We start from the raw sequence: 16,605 nt of genomic DNA on the forward strand, positions 1-16,605 counted from the left end.
TTGATGATCTCATCACACAATTGGAGCATCTTGGAGGATGGGAAATATCGGTAAAGGAAGGCCACAGTAAGTTCATCCCATGAAGTAATTGATTCAGCCAAAGGAGAGCGAAGCCACAATACTGCCTCTCCTGTTAGAGAAAATAGGAAGAGGCGCAAACAGATGGACTCTTGGGTTATGTGTGCAATATCAAAGGGTGCACACACTTCTACGAAGTTCTTCAAATGTAAGTTGGGGTCCTCATAGGCATGTCCCCCAAAAAGTCCCTTCATTTTTAGCATATGCTACATGACACTTGTGATATGAAATACACAGTTCCCATGAGTAGGTGGGATATGAATAGCACTTGAACGTCCAACGTCATTGAGTTGCTCTTCGCCATCAAGAGGGTCATCGAAAGACCCGACAATACTTGCATTATCACTCATAGTTTTGTGAGCACTATGGGAATCACCTAAAAAGGAAAAAAACAACAACCAAAATAAATAAAAACCACTACGGGTATACCCTAAGTAAAAATCAACACCACACAAGTGAAAGCTAAACTTCATTCCCCAGCAACGGCAAAATTTTGATAAAGCTCACCTATACCATTCAATTTCGTATAGGATGGTCGTTGTCAATAGCTCAACTTACGTTGAGGTCGTATCCACGAGGAAAAAATTAGATTTCTAGTCCTATGGGTGTTAACAATTACTAAACGGATACATGTAACACCGCCTTTGTGAGGATGTCTTGAATCAGCCAATTCCAAGAAAACAAGGCTAGCATCAAACCTACCTGCCGAGAACCTATGCAAAATAAAGTACATGATTTAAAATGGCGGGTTTGATTTGGAACAAGGGGTTTATCACTATCAACTCAAGTCAACAAATTAAAGAAACAATTGTGATTGAAAATTCAATATGAGAGGGCTCTTGGGATTATGTCTACCTAACGGCAAATTGTGCATAGGAACGTGATGATTTGGTGCAAATTCTAGTTATTGATGATGTGGTAGGCTAGGTTGGAAGTCCTTGAGGCTAGTTTGTCAACAAAACCACAAGAATATCACTTGTTGACCCTTTTGAGTACCAAAAAGTGGGTTAATTTCATCCACCTAATACCTCAATTGGGCATCCCTATTTCTAGGAAGATGCTCAAAACTTAGTCAACTCTCTATTCACCCTGATTTCTAAGATAGCAAAAAGATATCAAACTACATCTATTATTATCCACTATTGCTCTGTGCCCGTTAGCCCTCTTTCAAGGATGCCATCAGTTCCAAGAGTTTACCTACATCCCTCTTTCAGGGATATTGTGAGCTTTCAAGAATTTGGGGTTTTCACCCACAAACCCATTTTGGGCATTTGGGGTTTTCACCCACAAATTCCAGCAAATTAAACTATGCAATAGTGAAACCTATAATCACCAAACTAGAGTTTACACAAATACATCACAACCCACACACAATTTCACCTAAGTTCAACATAATCCCAATACAAATAAGTTTAGCTACTCATGAAGTAAAGAGGAAGAAATATAACAAAAGGTTCATTCAAAACATCCATTCTTTAATATCACCAAATTCAAAGCAAGAAATTCAAATACAGTTGTTGCCTAAATTAGGGTTTATAAATTCAAATTTGATTGTTCTCTAAAGTCAAGAATGATAAAATGAGAAAGGGTTTGAGCCCTTTAAAGGACTTGGGGCTGGCTATGCAAAATTACAAAATTACCCATTGGCATACTACTGCATTACCGTGATCACCGTAGCTTGTACGTGATTGCAGCCATCGCGATCGCAGTCAGAGTTAAACAATCATAAAGGATAACCCATCATGATTGGCTGAGATCTCGGCCATCAGATGGCGATCTCAGTAACTGAGACCAAATTCTAATCCTGGCGTTCCAGCTGCATTTTTTTCTCTTATTGATCCTTTTCAGCTCAAATCTACATCTTTCTTCCTCATCACCTGTAAGCCTGCAAAATATGGAAATTAGTGTATTCAATTACAAATTTGTCTCATTTATACCTTTAAATCATAGTAGTGTGAATGAATTTCAGATGCGTATGAGTGGTAAATTCTCCACTCATCACATACCAGGAAAATCTGTAGAAAAAACATTCATGAACTTACCAACAACACAAACCGAATCCAAAGAAGGGAGTGAAGCAACACTAGTATCATGAATATGACCCAAGTAAGACAAACATCCCCTCTTAATGAATCGATGAGCCTAAACATAGGATTAAACCCTCTTAGGATCTGAATGAGGCACACCCTTCCAAACTATCCTCGGCAGACCCGACGAAGCTAAAGTCATGGTCTTAGTATAACAATCTAGAACCGCATAGTAATGAGCCAAATAGTCCATACCTAAGATGACATCAAAATCAACCATATCTAAGATAGGAAAATATAGACAAGTCTCACACCCAAGAAAAGTCCCAATACAAGATCAGTACACTCGATCCACCATTAATGAATCTCTTGCTGGGGTAGATACACGAATAGGCATGGCAAGAGGTTCACTAATAGAATCAAAACTCAAAGCAAAATATGTAGATACATAGGACAAAATTGATCCTAAAACAAATAACATAGATGCAGATCAAAAATAAATTGGGATGATACCTATGATCACAGCATCAAAAGCCTCTACCTCTGGTCTGGTAGGCATAGCATAGCATTGTCCATAACTACAAACGGGTGAAATTGCCCTATGACCACCACCATAGGTTCTACTACCTCTACTCTTCGTACCTCTGGTAGAACTCGTATCTCTCACAACTATAATAGGAGTAGCTTTAATCACTCAGTAGGGACAGTGCTTAGCCAAATTCCAATCTCGTCACGCACAAAGCAACCTCAATAGCCTAACTCAACAGAAGAATGTACCACTAGGCTCAAATGACCACCCTAAACTATTGAACTAGAATACCCACTACCCAAAATCTATAAGGCTTCCTACACTGGTCTACCATGATAACCACGAGGACCTCTAAAATCTCTAACTCAAGAAGTCTGACCATTAAACTCACCAAAATAGCACACCTTCTTAGGTCCTCCCTGAGATGCTCCTAGAATACTCTCAGTCATCTTAGCATGATCCTCTATATTATGAATGGACACTTTAAATATAATTGTCTAAGACGAATCCAACTGAAGAGAGATATCCAAACCCTTTACGATCTTCTAATCTTCTTAGACATGGTAGAAATGTTGGCATTAGAATATCTAGACAAGGCATGAAAGCATTCCTCGTACTCTTCAATAGTTATAGAGCCTTACTCCAGGTGATCAAACTCATCTCTTATCTGATCCCTCAACTGTAAGGAAGAAATCTCTCTAGAAAGGCATTGACAAATTGATAGTAAGTCATCTCGAGAGAATCAAGAGGTCTACAACAAACAAGCGACCTCCACTAACCTCTAGCGGCATCTCTTAACTGATAAGTAGTATAAAAATCACATGCGACTTAAGCAAACCTAAATTATACAACTTCTCTCGATAGTCAATCAAGAACTAATAGGCATTCTTATCCATGGCACCATTAAAACTAGAAGTACCCAAATAAGTAAATCTCTCTAACCTCTTTTGATCCTCAGAAAACATATCTGCACTCGTAGTACAAAGAGGTATGGTGAATCTGGTAGGTTGAGATCCCATCTAGGGAGGTAACATAGATAAAGGCTAAACTCCCGACCTTAGAATACAATACTCAGATGTCGGCGCTGAAATAGAAATAATACTCAAGGTCTGAGGAGTACCAAAAGTAGAAGCAGGTGCAACTAAAGGATCCATACTAAGAGAAGCAACACCAAGCGCACTCAAAAGAGCACCATCCAAATGGGTCAATAAGCAAACCAACAACCCCTCAAACACTAGCGTAAAAGATATCAGTGGAACTGAAGAGGGTCCTAAACCTCCAATATGCTCAACACGAGGCTCAAGGGAGAGTCCCCTAGCCTTACTCCTAGATGGGAAAGATCCACATATCCATCCACTCCCTCGAGCTTATCCACGACTCAAGGCTCTCCCTTTTGATTGGGCTCTCTCTCTAGAAGCAGGCTTTACATCTCTGACCTCACAGGGCCTATCAACATCATCTGGATAGAAAGAGTGAAACATAATATAGAACACAAGGTATGAAAGAAATTCTAACGATAAGGAATAAAATAAGAAATGTTTTGTAAAGACATTTTATAGCCTCCCGAAGATAGATATGGACTTTTATGTACTAATCTATGAGACTCTATTAGACATCCCATTCTTACACTATTAAGACTAATGAACTTGGCTTTGATACCAATTTATCACAACCCAAAACTTAAAGAGTCATGATGGCACTTATCTCGGTAAACCTTGACAAGTAAGCCTATCATACAAACTAATATAAAAAGGAAAGTAATATCAAAAACCAAGGTTAGGCTCTTAGAACAAAGCCAAACCACACAGTTATAACAAATACCAAAGAAAACATAATTAAGAATACCAAATCTCAAAACCTGGTGTTAATAGTGTAAGAACTTTAATACAATCCATGAGTCAAATACATCAAAGCATCCAACAGGAACAATATCTGTCTCCAAATACTAGTTAAAACATAAACTAATACTAAAAGATAGAAGTGGACCCCAAACGCATGAAAGTCCAACCTCTACCTTGAACAACTTTGCAAATGCCTGAAATCAAGCCACGTAAGAATACACCCATACTAGAATCTATATCGAAAGAGTACGGTAGTGATAAGTACATTCCACTTGTTACTCAATAGGTATCATAGACCGACTGAGAAAAGTAAAAAATAAAGTATACAAAATACATACTAAGGGTATGTCACTTGAAATCAAAAAATATCCTACAACGATAGCCCATACTGCTTGAACACATATAATATAGAAAAGCACTAGAAAGGAATACAAGTACATATTTACACCACATATAAGTAGAGCACAAAAGGACAACATAGATAAGAATGTCAAGTACAAGTAACAGAAGATATAACAAATGTATAAGTAATAAGTCAAGAATGAAATACAATCACATCACAAACATATTAAAGTAAGTATAATGGTATTGACTAGGATGATGATAATGTAATGCACGAGGTCGTTGCACACCCTCTGGGACTATTGCATAAGCTTTCTCATACACCTACGAAGCTAAAGCTTCCTGACCTAAGACCCATAGGGGGTCATCAACCTATATGGAATCCATATATCCAAATCTCCTCCCTGGCACATCCCTCGGGGGGTTATCAGATGTTATATTTTCTGTCTTAAAAAAGTGTTGCAAATGTTTCTCAATATTTCTATGGTGGTACCATTGTTTTATGAATCAATATGATGATTTAATGCTCACACTCGACCACAATGAGTATTTCCACAGCCAACCAATATACCATCACGTGAACCGAATTTCCACTCATTATTTTAACCATACATGAAACCCAACATGATTCATATGTCAATAGAGTATGAATACATTACAACACATAATTAGTACCACAATATGATTTTTTATCTAAAAAGATACAATGATCATCATGTAAACAAGGTTATCAATATCACATAAGACCCCACATGGTCAAACGTAGCACATAATGTTCCAAAACCATCACATAATATGACATATAGGCTCCTATACATTCACAACACAATAAAATAGACATTTTTCATGAGTAATTTGCATACCCTTAACATGCATATTAGATAAGTATTAACTACTCAGCCTATTCTGAAAGAAGTTAAGTCATAACCTACTTCGCCAAAATAGGTCCACAAAACTTCAATCCACAACTATACTTCTCACAATAAACCAGGAATCAACTAAAATATTAAAATATAAAATCTATGCATCAAAAGAAAGCCAATAATATCCATATTACCTAATTTCGAGATGGGATCAAAATAGACCCCCAAAATGAGTATCTAAAAAAATACAAAATTGTAACTTTATTTCAAAATCTTGTTCCCCATATTCTTAGGAGTCTACAATAGAAAACTCAAGCAAAATGAGTTAAAAATGAGGTCTAAATCAAAGAAAAATAATTTTTAAACTTTACTAGATAAAATCTTTGAAATTTAATTTAAAATCAAGAATCAAGTTGTTTTGAAGATGAAATTGAGGGAAAAGTGATAATTATAGTATTAGAAACTCATTCAAGTAAAAAGGGAGTGAAATTGGGAATTAAATTAGAGGAATACCTTTTTTAGGACTTACAAGCCAAAATCTCCATATTTCAAACTTTAATCCATGGTTAGAATAAGAATTTAATGTTAAAGATAGAAGAAATTAGTTGAAATGAGTGTAATGAAGCTTATCCAAGTTTCAAAATTGAGAAAGTTTCTCAAAACCATGAAACCCTAAGCTCCAAGTCCCAAAAAATGGTGAAAAATAGCGAAAATAAGTATTTATATACAGAGGCATCACGATTGCAAATCATGGGTCACGATTGTAGTACCATGACTGTCAGGGGAATCACGATCATGGATCAGGATATGGGTTGCAATTGTGATATTTATTCTGCACGCCTATGGTGATCGCGGTAATAGCTCCGCGATCGTAAGTGCACCAACTCAGTGGTGCACCTATTGGGGACTTGGTTCAATCCAAGTCTCTACGAGCCCCTTGAGATTCATCTAAAATTCCATGAATGCAAATAAAATATGCTACCCTATTAAATTTAATGCTCTGGACACAATGGCGATATCAGAATTTTGAAAAATACATTATTTTCATAAAGTTGACCCCCAAAATCCAAAATCACAACTTTCCAAATCGAGGGTCGAAATGAGATTTAAAATCCATAAAACCACACTAATCATGTTACCATCCTAAAATAGATATTTGGATCTATTGGTGCAGTCTGTTTTGCCATCTATCGCATGGATCAAAAGATATCAACTGAAATTAACTATAAGGATCTCAAAGCCGCCAAAAACTACAAAAATATATAAATAGCACCAAAATGCATCAGGAATCATGAAAATCATCCCCATACCCCAAAAGTACCATAATAAAATCGTGGAAAAGTTAAAATAGTAAAATCACACAAAAACACATATTTCACATATTTCATCAAAATTTAGGCCATTACAAAGATTGTTTCTAAGGTGGTTTGTGTTGGTACAATTTATTTAGAGACAAGTACTTGATATAAACTAGTTTTAAATAATGTAAATCACACACCTGATGTTCGTTCTCACATGATTTTTGTTGGCGTGCTGGATGATGAGGGATATGTTAGTACTAATGGTGTTGGAAAATGAAAACTTATTAAGGGTTCCTTGGTTGTTGCTCATGGTGACAAGCGTCATGGTCTATACTGGACTACGACTTTTACTTGTTCTAATATGGTGAATGTAGTTGAAAGCGCTAGCTCTTCAACATTATGGCATAAGAGGCTTAGCCACATTAGTGGAAAAGGACTTAATGTTCTGGCAAAGAAAAAATTACTGTCAAGTTTTGAAAGTGCTAAATTAGAAAATTATGAGCACTGCTTAGCTGGAAAACAAAATTAAATTTCTTTCATGTCTCACCTTCTTCAAGAAAGACAGTTTCTTAAGCTAGTGCATTCAGATTTGTATGGTCCAATAAAGACAAGGCTTTGGGTGGTGCATTTTACTTTGTCACTTTTATTAATGATTGCTCAAGGAAACTTTAGGTCTCTGTCTTAATGACTAAAGACCAAGTTTTAGGTGTCGTTAAGCAGTTTTAATCTTTCATTGAAGAAAAATAAGAAAAAAGATGAAGTGTATTCTACTGATAATGGTGGTGAATATTGTGGACCATTTGATAAATACTGCACGCAACAAGGTATCATACACTAGAAGACTTCTCTGAAAACTCCTCAACATAATGTTTTGGCAGAAAGGATGAATAGGACCTTGATGGAAAGAGTAAAATAATTACTTCTTGAAGCAAAGTTGACAAACTCCTATTAGTGTAAGGCTTTCTTGACTGTTGTATATGTTATTAACCTCTATCCTACTATTACTTTCCAAAGTTATGTAACAAATAATGTTTCATATGGGAAAAATGTTTCCTATGACCATTTAAGAGTATTTAGTTGCAAAGATTTTGTACATATGCCCAAAGATGAGAGGTCAAATTTATATGCCGAAATAAAGCAGTACATTTTTATTAGTTATGGTCTTGATGAGTTTGGTTATAGGCTACATCCAATTGAGAAGAATCTTGTGAGAAGTCATTATATTGTCTTCATGGAGAATTAAATGATTGATGATATTGATAAATGGGAGAAGCTAGAATATTCCAGTTCTGATGGTATGGTTAATCTAGATCAAGTTCCTTACGAAAGTATGCATGATGTTGGTGGGCTTGATAATTGTGGAGATGCCCAGAATCATGTTCCAAATCATCATGTTGATGTTAATAATAATGATGTCATTGTTGAAGATGCTCCTATTTAAGAAGTTGTGGATGAGTCAAATGTTCCACTTAGAAGGTCTACAAGACAGTGTATTTCTTCTTCTCTTTATTCTCTTAATGAGTATGTATTACTCTCTGATAGGGAAGAACCTAAATGTTAAGAGAAGAATATGGAAGATGTGCATAAGTATCAATGGATTAAAGCCATACAATATGATATGAAACCTCTTCATAAAAACCACACTTATAAGTTGGTGAAATTGCCTACGGGCGTGAAAGCTTTGAAGAATAAGTATGTGTTCAAAGTAATTTAAAGAACATAGCTTGAAGCCAAGATACAAAGCTATATTGGTTGTCAATGGATTTGGTCAAATAAAGGGTATTGACTTTGACGAGATATTCTCTTATGTCATCAAAATGACCTCTATTCGTACAATTCTTGGTTTGGCTTCTAGTATTGATTTAGAGATTGAGCAAATGGATGTGAAGACAGTTTTTCTTCACAGAGACCTCGAGAGGAGATTTATATGGAACAATATAAGTGCTTCAAGATAAAAGATAAATAAAATTATATGTGCAAACTTAAGAAGAGTCTCTATGGCTTGAAGCAAGATCCCAAACAGTGGTATAAAAAGTTTAAATATGTCATAAGGGAGCAAGGCTATAAGAAGACTTCTTCAAATCACTGTGCATTTACATAAAGTTTTCTGATGATGATTTTATCTTCCTCTTGATATACGTGGATGATATGTGGATTGTGGAAAAGAATGCATCCAGGATTGACAAGTTAAATAAAGAGTTATACAAGTTTTTTTCTATGAAAGATTTGGATTGTGCTAAGCAGATTTTAGGCATAAGGATTACTCATCTCAAAGATTATAGAAAGCTTTACTTATCACGGGAGAAGTATATTGAGTGTGTACTAGAGAGCTTCAACATGAAGAATGCTAAGGTTGTTAACACACCCATTATTATCCATATGAAGTTGGGTAAGAAATGTCTCTTATAACAAAAAAGGAGAAAGAGAGAATCACTAAAGTTCCATATTCCTCTATTTTCAGAAGTCTAATGTATGCAATGGTGTGTTCTAGACCTGATATTGCTCACGCAATTGGTGTTGTCAACAGATTTATTGAAAATTTAAGAAAGGAACATTAGGAAGAAGTCAAATGGATATTGAGGTACGGAAGAGGAACCTTAGATGATTGTTTGTGTTTTGGAGGATCTGATCCAATCTTGATATGGCGGGTGACCTTGATAACAGAAAATCAACTACTAAATTTTTGTTTACATTTTCAGGGAAAGCTATATCATGGCAGTCAAAGTTACAGAAGTGCGTTGCACTATCTACAACTGGAACTGAGTATTGCGGCTACTGAAGCTGGCAAGGAAATGATATGGGTCAAGTAGTTCCTTAAAGAACTAGAATTGCACCAAATGGAGTACATTGTCTATTGTGACAGTCAAAGTGCAATAGACTTAAGCAAGAACTCCTTGTACCATACAAGAATAAAAAACATTGATGTGGACTACCATTAGATTCATGAATAAGTTGAGAACGAATCATTCCATGTTAAGAAGATTCACAATGAAAATAACATGACCCAAACCAGGGTCTTGTCGTGATGGGCATCCCAAGTTCAAACAGGACTAGAGACCACCCCCGTTACCCAACATAACCGACCTATGCATACTCTTAGTCGGATGAATTTCAAATATATAACAAGATAGTATTGCATAATCCAAGACTCCGGGATAGGTTTGTATCTGTGACCACCCAAACGAGTCCAACCGTCGAATACCTAACCAATAACCAATATCAACCAAACCATAATCCAAACCACAACCATATGAGTTCCATAATAATAATATAATTCTAAAACAAAAAGGGATGGAACACTAAGAAATTTAGTCCTACGGTATCAGCCACAATACCAATGCCAATACCAAGGCTGACACCAATACTGATCTCGCTCATACCAACCTATAGTAATTTAACAAAAGCCTCTAACTAAAAGAATACCAAAATTTAATTGGGACATGCCCCCAACCATAACCAAAACCAATATCCAGAAATAAATCAAAGTATGGAATAACATCCATGAAATGGAGCCTTCCAAAAAGATGGAAGGTCACCATTTCAATCCAATAGCTGATCCCAAAGTCTGATCGCTGAGCAGGAGGAGTAGAATAGTAGGTTTCTGCATTGCGTGAGGATACAGCCACTCAAAAATGAGTTAGCAGGTGAAAGCTAGCATGAACACAGGATAAGGATAAAATAATACCATTTAACAAAACCAAGTAAACTATTCATATGCATACAAACCATACATATATATAACTATGCTGAGAAAGGTAACGAAGTTTGGCATGCATTTAAAACCATTAACCTGGGTATGTGCAGCTTAACCATCCTTAACCACCCATGGCCTATATGGGTCCAGTGTAACCCCCTGAATGGGCCTCGATATTTGTAGCCGCACAAACTGGAGATACCATAAGAGTAAAGGATTCCCAAGTACCCCTCACCCTCCATAATACATATGTACAGTGTACTTAGAGGATTCCCATAACCTCGTAGTATCATATAAGGTCTAAATGACCTACCTCTCATGTCAGAAAAGATGTGTTTCCAGTGTTCATTCGTTGAACTCCCACCTTCAGGGTTAGAAATCAAACCCCGCCTTCATTTTTTAATTAAAACCATTTCCAACCAAACCATTGTTAATAATCGAGGTTATACATAGTAATATCGTCATATCAAATATAAATTACAAGTATTGTCCTTATCCAAACCTTTTAGAGATCAAGGGATTTCCATGTACCTATAGATCACATTATCCAATTAACTCAGTGGAGTTCCATGTACCCCATAGGTGTTCCATTATTATGATTACTTGGAGGATAGCATTGTACCCCACAAGAATGATTTTTAAACCCCAAACCATTCTATTTTGACCATTCCAAACCATTTAACCAATTAGGGTTCCATTACCAAGTTTAAACCATGCATAAATTCCATTAAAAATCCAATAATGCAGGGAAAACATTCTCAGAGGAATTTTACCAAACACATTGGGGGCATAGTATTTCAAAAACCAAAGCCAATTACCATATAATCATTCCCATGCAACCAATTATCCAAAACAACCATTAAAGAATATAAAGCATAATTAAAACATGGGAAAACCATAACCAAGCATTTATAACAAAAAAATCCCAAATTATATTTGAAAACCCAAAATCATACAATAATCAAACCAAGAAACATTGTACAAAACCATGCCTTTAGTTGGAACTAACAATGAGGGAAGAAAACATCCCTTAAACCAAGAAGATGATAGAGAGAAATCACCAGCACAAGCCCCAAATTAATCCTAAGATGAAACCCTAGCTTCCCTTGCCCAAGAACTTTAGAGAGGATTAGAGAGTGTTTTTTGAAGTGTTAAAGAATAGAATAATAAGGAAAATAACCTCCCAAGTAAGTTAAAAGTCATGGGGCCTCATTAGTTTAAGTGGGGAAATCTCTAGATTGCCCTCACTTAAACTGCACCAAAATGTCAGAAGGATACGACTATCCATACCAGTTGTACCCTTCAATACGAGTGGACCCAATACTTTCCAAGGTACGACTCACAATAAACCATGTCGTACCCATGTATACGACTGGTACCCATAATCCTTACCCCTAGCAGAATAGAATTTGAAGAAGATTGAACTCTGCCTACCATACGAGTCCATAGTATGACTCATACCCTAGCTTACGGCTCATGCTGTGCCACTCGTACTCAGATTCAACTTAGTCTACCAAGTCTAAGGTTGAGTGAAGGAAAGATCCAAACTAAACGACCCGTGTCCATCAATATGACTCGTACCATCCAAGTCGTATCCAATCCAAAAACCAAATCCAACCCACCAACCAACACGGGTCAGCATACGACTAACCCATACCACTCATACTCCAGTGTACGAGTTGTTTCCCCTAGTTATATCTTGTCCAGAGACCAGAAATCCAGGAAATTTTCTAAGGGCCAGAAACCCAAGTTATTTCTGTCTCCCCTATAAGAAATATTTGTCCCTGAATGACGGACAGGGTAGGGTAACCACAAGCACGATTCATTTGCATTACTAAATATCAATCAAACCTTTAACCGAGTTAGAAAACAAAGTTACAAGGATATTAATCTTTTCTTTAATAAAGTTTGAAAATAAAAGTATGTTGAAGAACACATACCTTCCGCACGAATCCTATAGCAGAAAACAGATGTATATACTTGGACTTTATGTCCTCCTTCGCTTCCCATGTAGCCTCTTCCTCCTTATGGTTTTGCCATAGAACCTTAATTGAGGCTGCATCTTTGGTTCATAACCGATGAACCTACCTATCCAAGATATTGACTGGGATCTCTTTATAATACAAAGAATTTGAGATACCCAAGCCCTCCAATGGAACCAACAAAAAAGGATCACTAAGTTATTTCCTCAACATAGATACATGAAATACCAAATGAATGGAGCTCAAACCAGAAGGCAACTCCAATTCATAAGCCACATTACCAACCCTACACAAAATTGTATAAGGACCAATAATCGAGGATTGAGTTTTTTTTTTTACCAAACCCCATTACTTCTTTTATGGGACATACCGTTAGAAATACCTTATCCCCAACCTCGAACTCCAATCTCTACGCCTTATATCTACAAAGGACTTTTGGCAACTTTAGGCAGCCTTAAGCCTATCTCGAATCACCTTCAACTTTTCCATAGCCTGATAAACCAAATGCAAACCAAGCATATCCCCCTCACCAAGCTTGAACCAACCAATCAGAGATCTACACCTCCTATCATACAATGCCTTAAAAAGGGGTCTTTCCAATACTAGAATGATAGCAATTGTTGTAAGAAAACTCACCAAAGGTAGATGCTCAACCCAATTTCCACTATAGTCAATCACACATGCCTAAAGTATGTCCGTCAATGTCCGAATAGTCCTTTCTACTTGCCCATTTGTCTGAGGGTGAAAAGCAGTACTCAGACTCACCTTAATACCCAATCCCTTCTGAAAAGACTGCCAGAAATAAGATGATAATTGTGTACTACGATCAGAGATAATCAAAATAGTTACCCCATCCAGCTGTACTATCTCATGAAGATACAACTTTGTATAATCCTCTATCAAAAAGGTAATCTTTGCTGGCAAAAAGTGAAAAGACTTCGTCATCCTATCCACGATGACCCAAATTGAGTCAAATTGATTTCGAGAAGAAGGAAGACCTATAACAAAATCCATGTCGATTACCTCCCATTTCCATTTGGGCAAATCAATTTCTTAATACAACCCACCAAGCCTCATGTGCTCAATTTTAACTTATTGGAACCATGCACTTGGCTACAAAATTAGCCACATCGCTATTTATACCATTCCACCAATATATCTCCTTGAGATCATGATATATTATTGTCGAATCGGGATTAACAATATAGCATAATTTATGCACCTCAGCCAAAACCCTTTTGTTGCAAACTATCGACATATGAAACACAACCTCCCTTGGAACTGTAAGATACCATCGTCGTTGATCTTAAAAACCATCACCTTTTGCCCACCAACATCACTCTTGATTTTTATTAAGATAGAATCTATCACTTATTTCTTCATGATCTCTGCACTGAGAGATAACCTAACCACTTCCTGAACCATTACCCCACCATCCTGGGAGTCCAAGAGACAAACTCTAAAATTATCCAAGTGGTGAATATCCTTCACCAATACTCATTTTCCTTTCTCCACATGAGCCAAAATCCTGATGGACAATATGCTAAGAGCATCAGCAACCATGTTAGCTTTACCTGGGTGGTAGTGAAGACTCATATCATAGTCCTTAAGAAGCTCTAAGCATCTTCTTTGCCTGAGATTTAGCTCCCTCTGAGTGAACACATACTGTAGAATCTTATGATTAGAAAAGATGTCTACGTCCACTCCATACAAATAATGCCACCAAATTTTCAAAGCAAAAACCACCGCTAATTGCTCCAAATCATGAGTAGGATAATTCCTCTCATGCACCTTCAACTGTCTGGAAGCATAGGAAATCACCTCCTTATGTTGCATCAAAACACAGCCAAGTCCTACCCGAGATGCATCACAATAAACCATAAACCCCTCTGTACCTTCTAGCAAGGTCAAAACTAGAACCAAAGTCAGCTTATCCTTAAGCTTCTCAAAACCCCCTTCACACGCTTCTGACCAAGAAAACTTTACCCTCTTTTGAGTCAACTTAGTCAAAGGAGCAGCTATTACCAAAAAGCTTTCCACAAACCACCTATAATACCTTGCCAAATCCAAGAAGCTCTGAATGTCGGTTAGAGTCATAGTTCTAGGCAACCTTTTAACCACAGCCACCTTTTGTGGATATACAATGATCCCCTCACTAGAAATAATATAACCAATAAAAGTTACAGAGTTCAACCAAACTTAGAGAATTTGGCATACAACTATTGCTCTTTCAAGGTCTGCAACACCACATGGAGGTGGTTGGCATGATCTACCTCACTTCTAGAATACACCAAGATGTTATCAATAGACACAATGATAAAAAGATCCAAGAATTGCCTAAAAACCCTATTCATCAAATCCATAAATGTCATGGGGCATTACTCAAGCCAAATGACATAACCAAGAGCTTAAAGTGCCTATACCAAGTACAAAATACCATCTTAGGGATATCCTCATCCCTAATCTTAAGATGATGATATCCAGACTAAAGATCTATCTTAGAAAAGAACTTGGCACCTTGTAACTGATCAAACAAGTAATCTATCCTTGGAAAGGTATACTTGTTCTTGACTGTTACCTTATTCAACTATCGATCATCAATTCAGATACAAAACAAACCATCCTTCTTTCATAGGAACAACACCGGTGCACCCTACAGGGATACACTAGGATGAATAAACCCCTTATCCTGAAGGTCCTTAAGTTCCTCCTCGAGTTTCTTCAACTCTGGTGAAGCCATTCTATAAGGAGAAATAAATAATGGATGAGTGTTCGAAACCAAATCAATACTAAACTCAATTTCCCTATCTAGGGGAACACTAGGAAGTTCATCCGGAAAGACCTCAGGAAACTTACTTACCACCAAAATTGAATGAAAAAAAGGACCCTCTGAGTTAAAATCTTTAACACAGACCAAGTGATAAAGACACCCGTAGGAGATTAATCTCTGATCTCTAAGATAAGAAATAAACCTTTCCTTAGGAGCTAGGGAACCACCTTCCTACTTCATAACTGATTCACCAGGGAACCTAAAGACAAACTTACCAGTCCAACAATCTAAGTACACGTAACAAAAGTGTATCCAATCTATCCCTAGAATAATGTCAAAATCCACTATATTGAGCTCAAACAGATCTACCAAGGTTTGTTTGCTACCAATAGATACCAAACACCCCCTATAGACTCTTTTAACAATAATAGAGTCACCTACCAGGGTAGAAATAGAAAAAAGGATCTAAAACAACCTCAGGATTAAAACCAAAACATACAACCACATAAAGGGTCACATAGAAAAGAGTGAAGCCTAGATCAAGTAGACAACACACGTCATAAGAAAAGAGTTGTAACGTACCAGTAACGATATCAGGTAATGCCTTAGATTCCTACAGATATACAAGAGCATACAACTTATTCCATCCAGTGTCGATACCAAAAGTAGGAGCAGATGCAGAAGCAGCACCATTAGGGGCAAGAGCAGAAGATGAATTAATCGGAGCTTTGACCGCTCTCAAAGTAGCCTTACCAACCAGATAGTTTATGAGCATATGTCCTAGCTAGCCATATTTAATATATTTATCCCTCCATTCATCACAAAATCTCCAATAAAGACAACCACAAAACTGGAAAAAAGGCATGAAAAAGTCGATTGAGCCCCACTAACTTGAGATTGGACACCTTGTGCTTGGAAATTATTACCACCTTGAGAATGCCTATCACCTGACTGCTTTGAGTAAGAAGAGCTAGTAGAAGAGAAGGAACCAGAACTCCCCCACTTCTTCATTGACTATTTGCCACCATCCCAACCACCCTGCTCAGAGAACTTATTTCTGTTACCCTACCTTTTCACAAACTTTGCATGCTTTCCCTTTTCATCCTTCACCCATTGCGTGTGCACAACCAACCTTAAAATATCCATATCCTTAATCAGTAAAGCAATCTTGCTTTCAA

Source organism: Capsicum annuum, chromosome 1, assembly GCF_002878395.1.
Source record: "Capsicum annuum cultivar UCD-10X-F1 chromosome 1, UCD10Xv1.1, whole genome shotgun sequence".
NCBI lineage: Eukaryota > Viridiplantae > Streptophyta > Magnoliopsida > Solanales > Solanaceae > Capsicum > Capsicum annuum.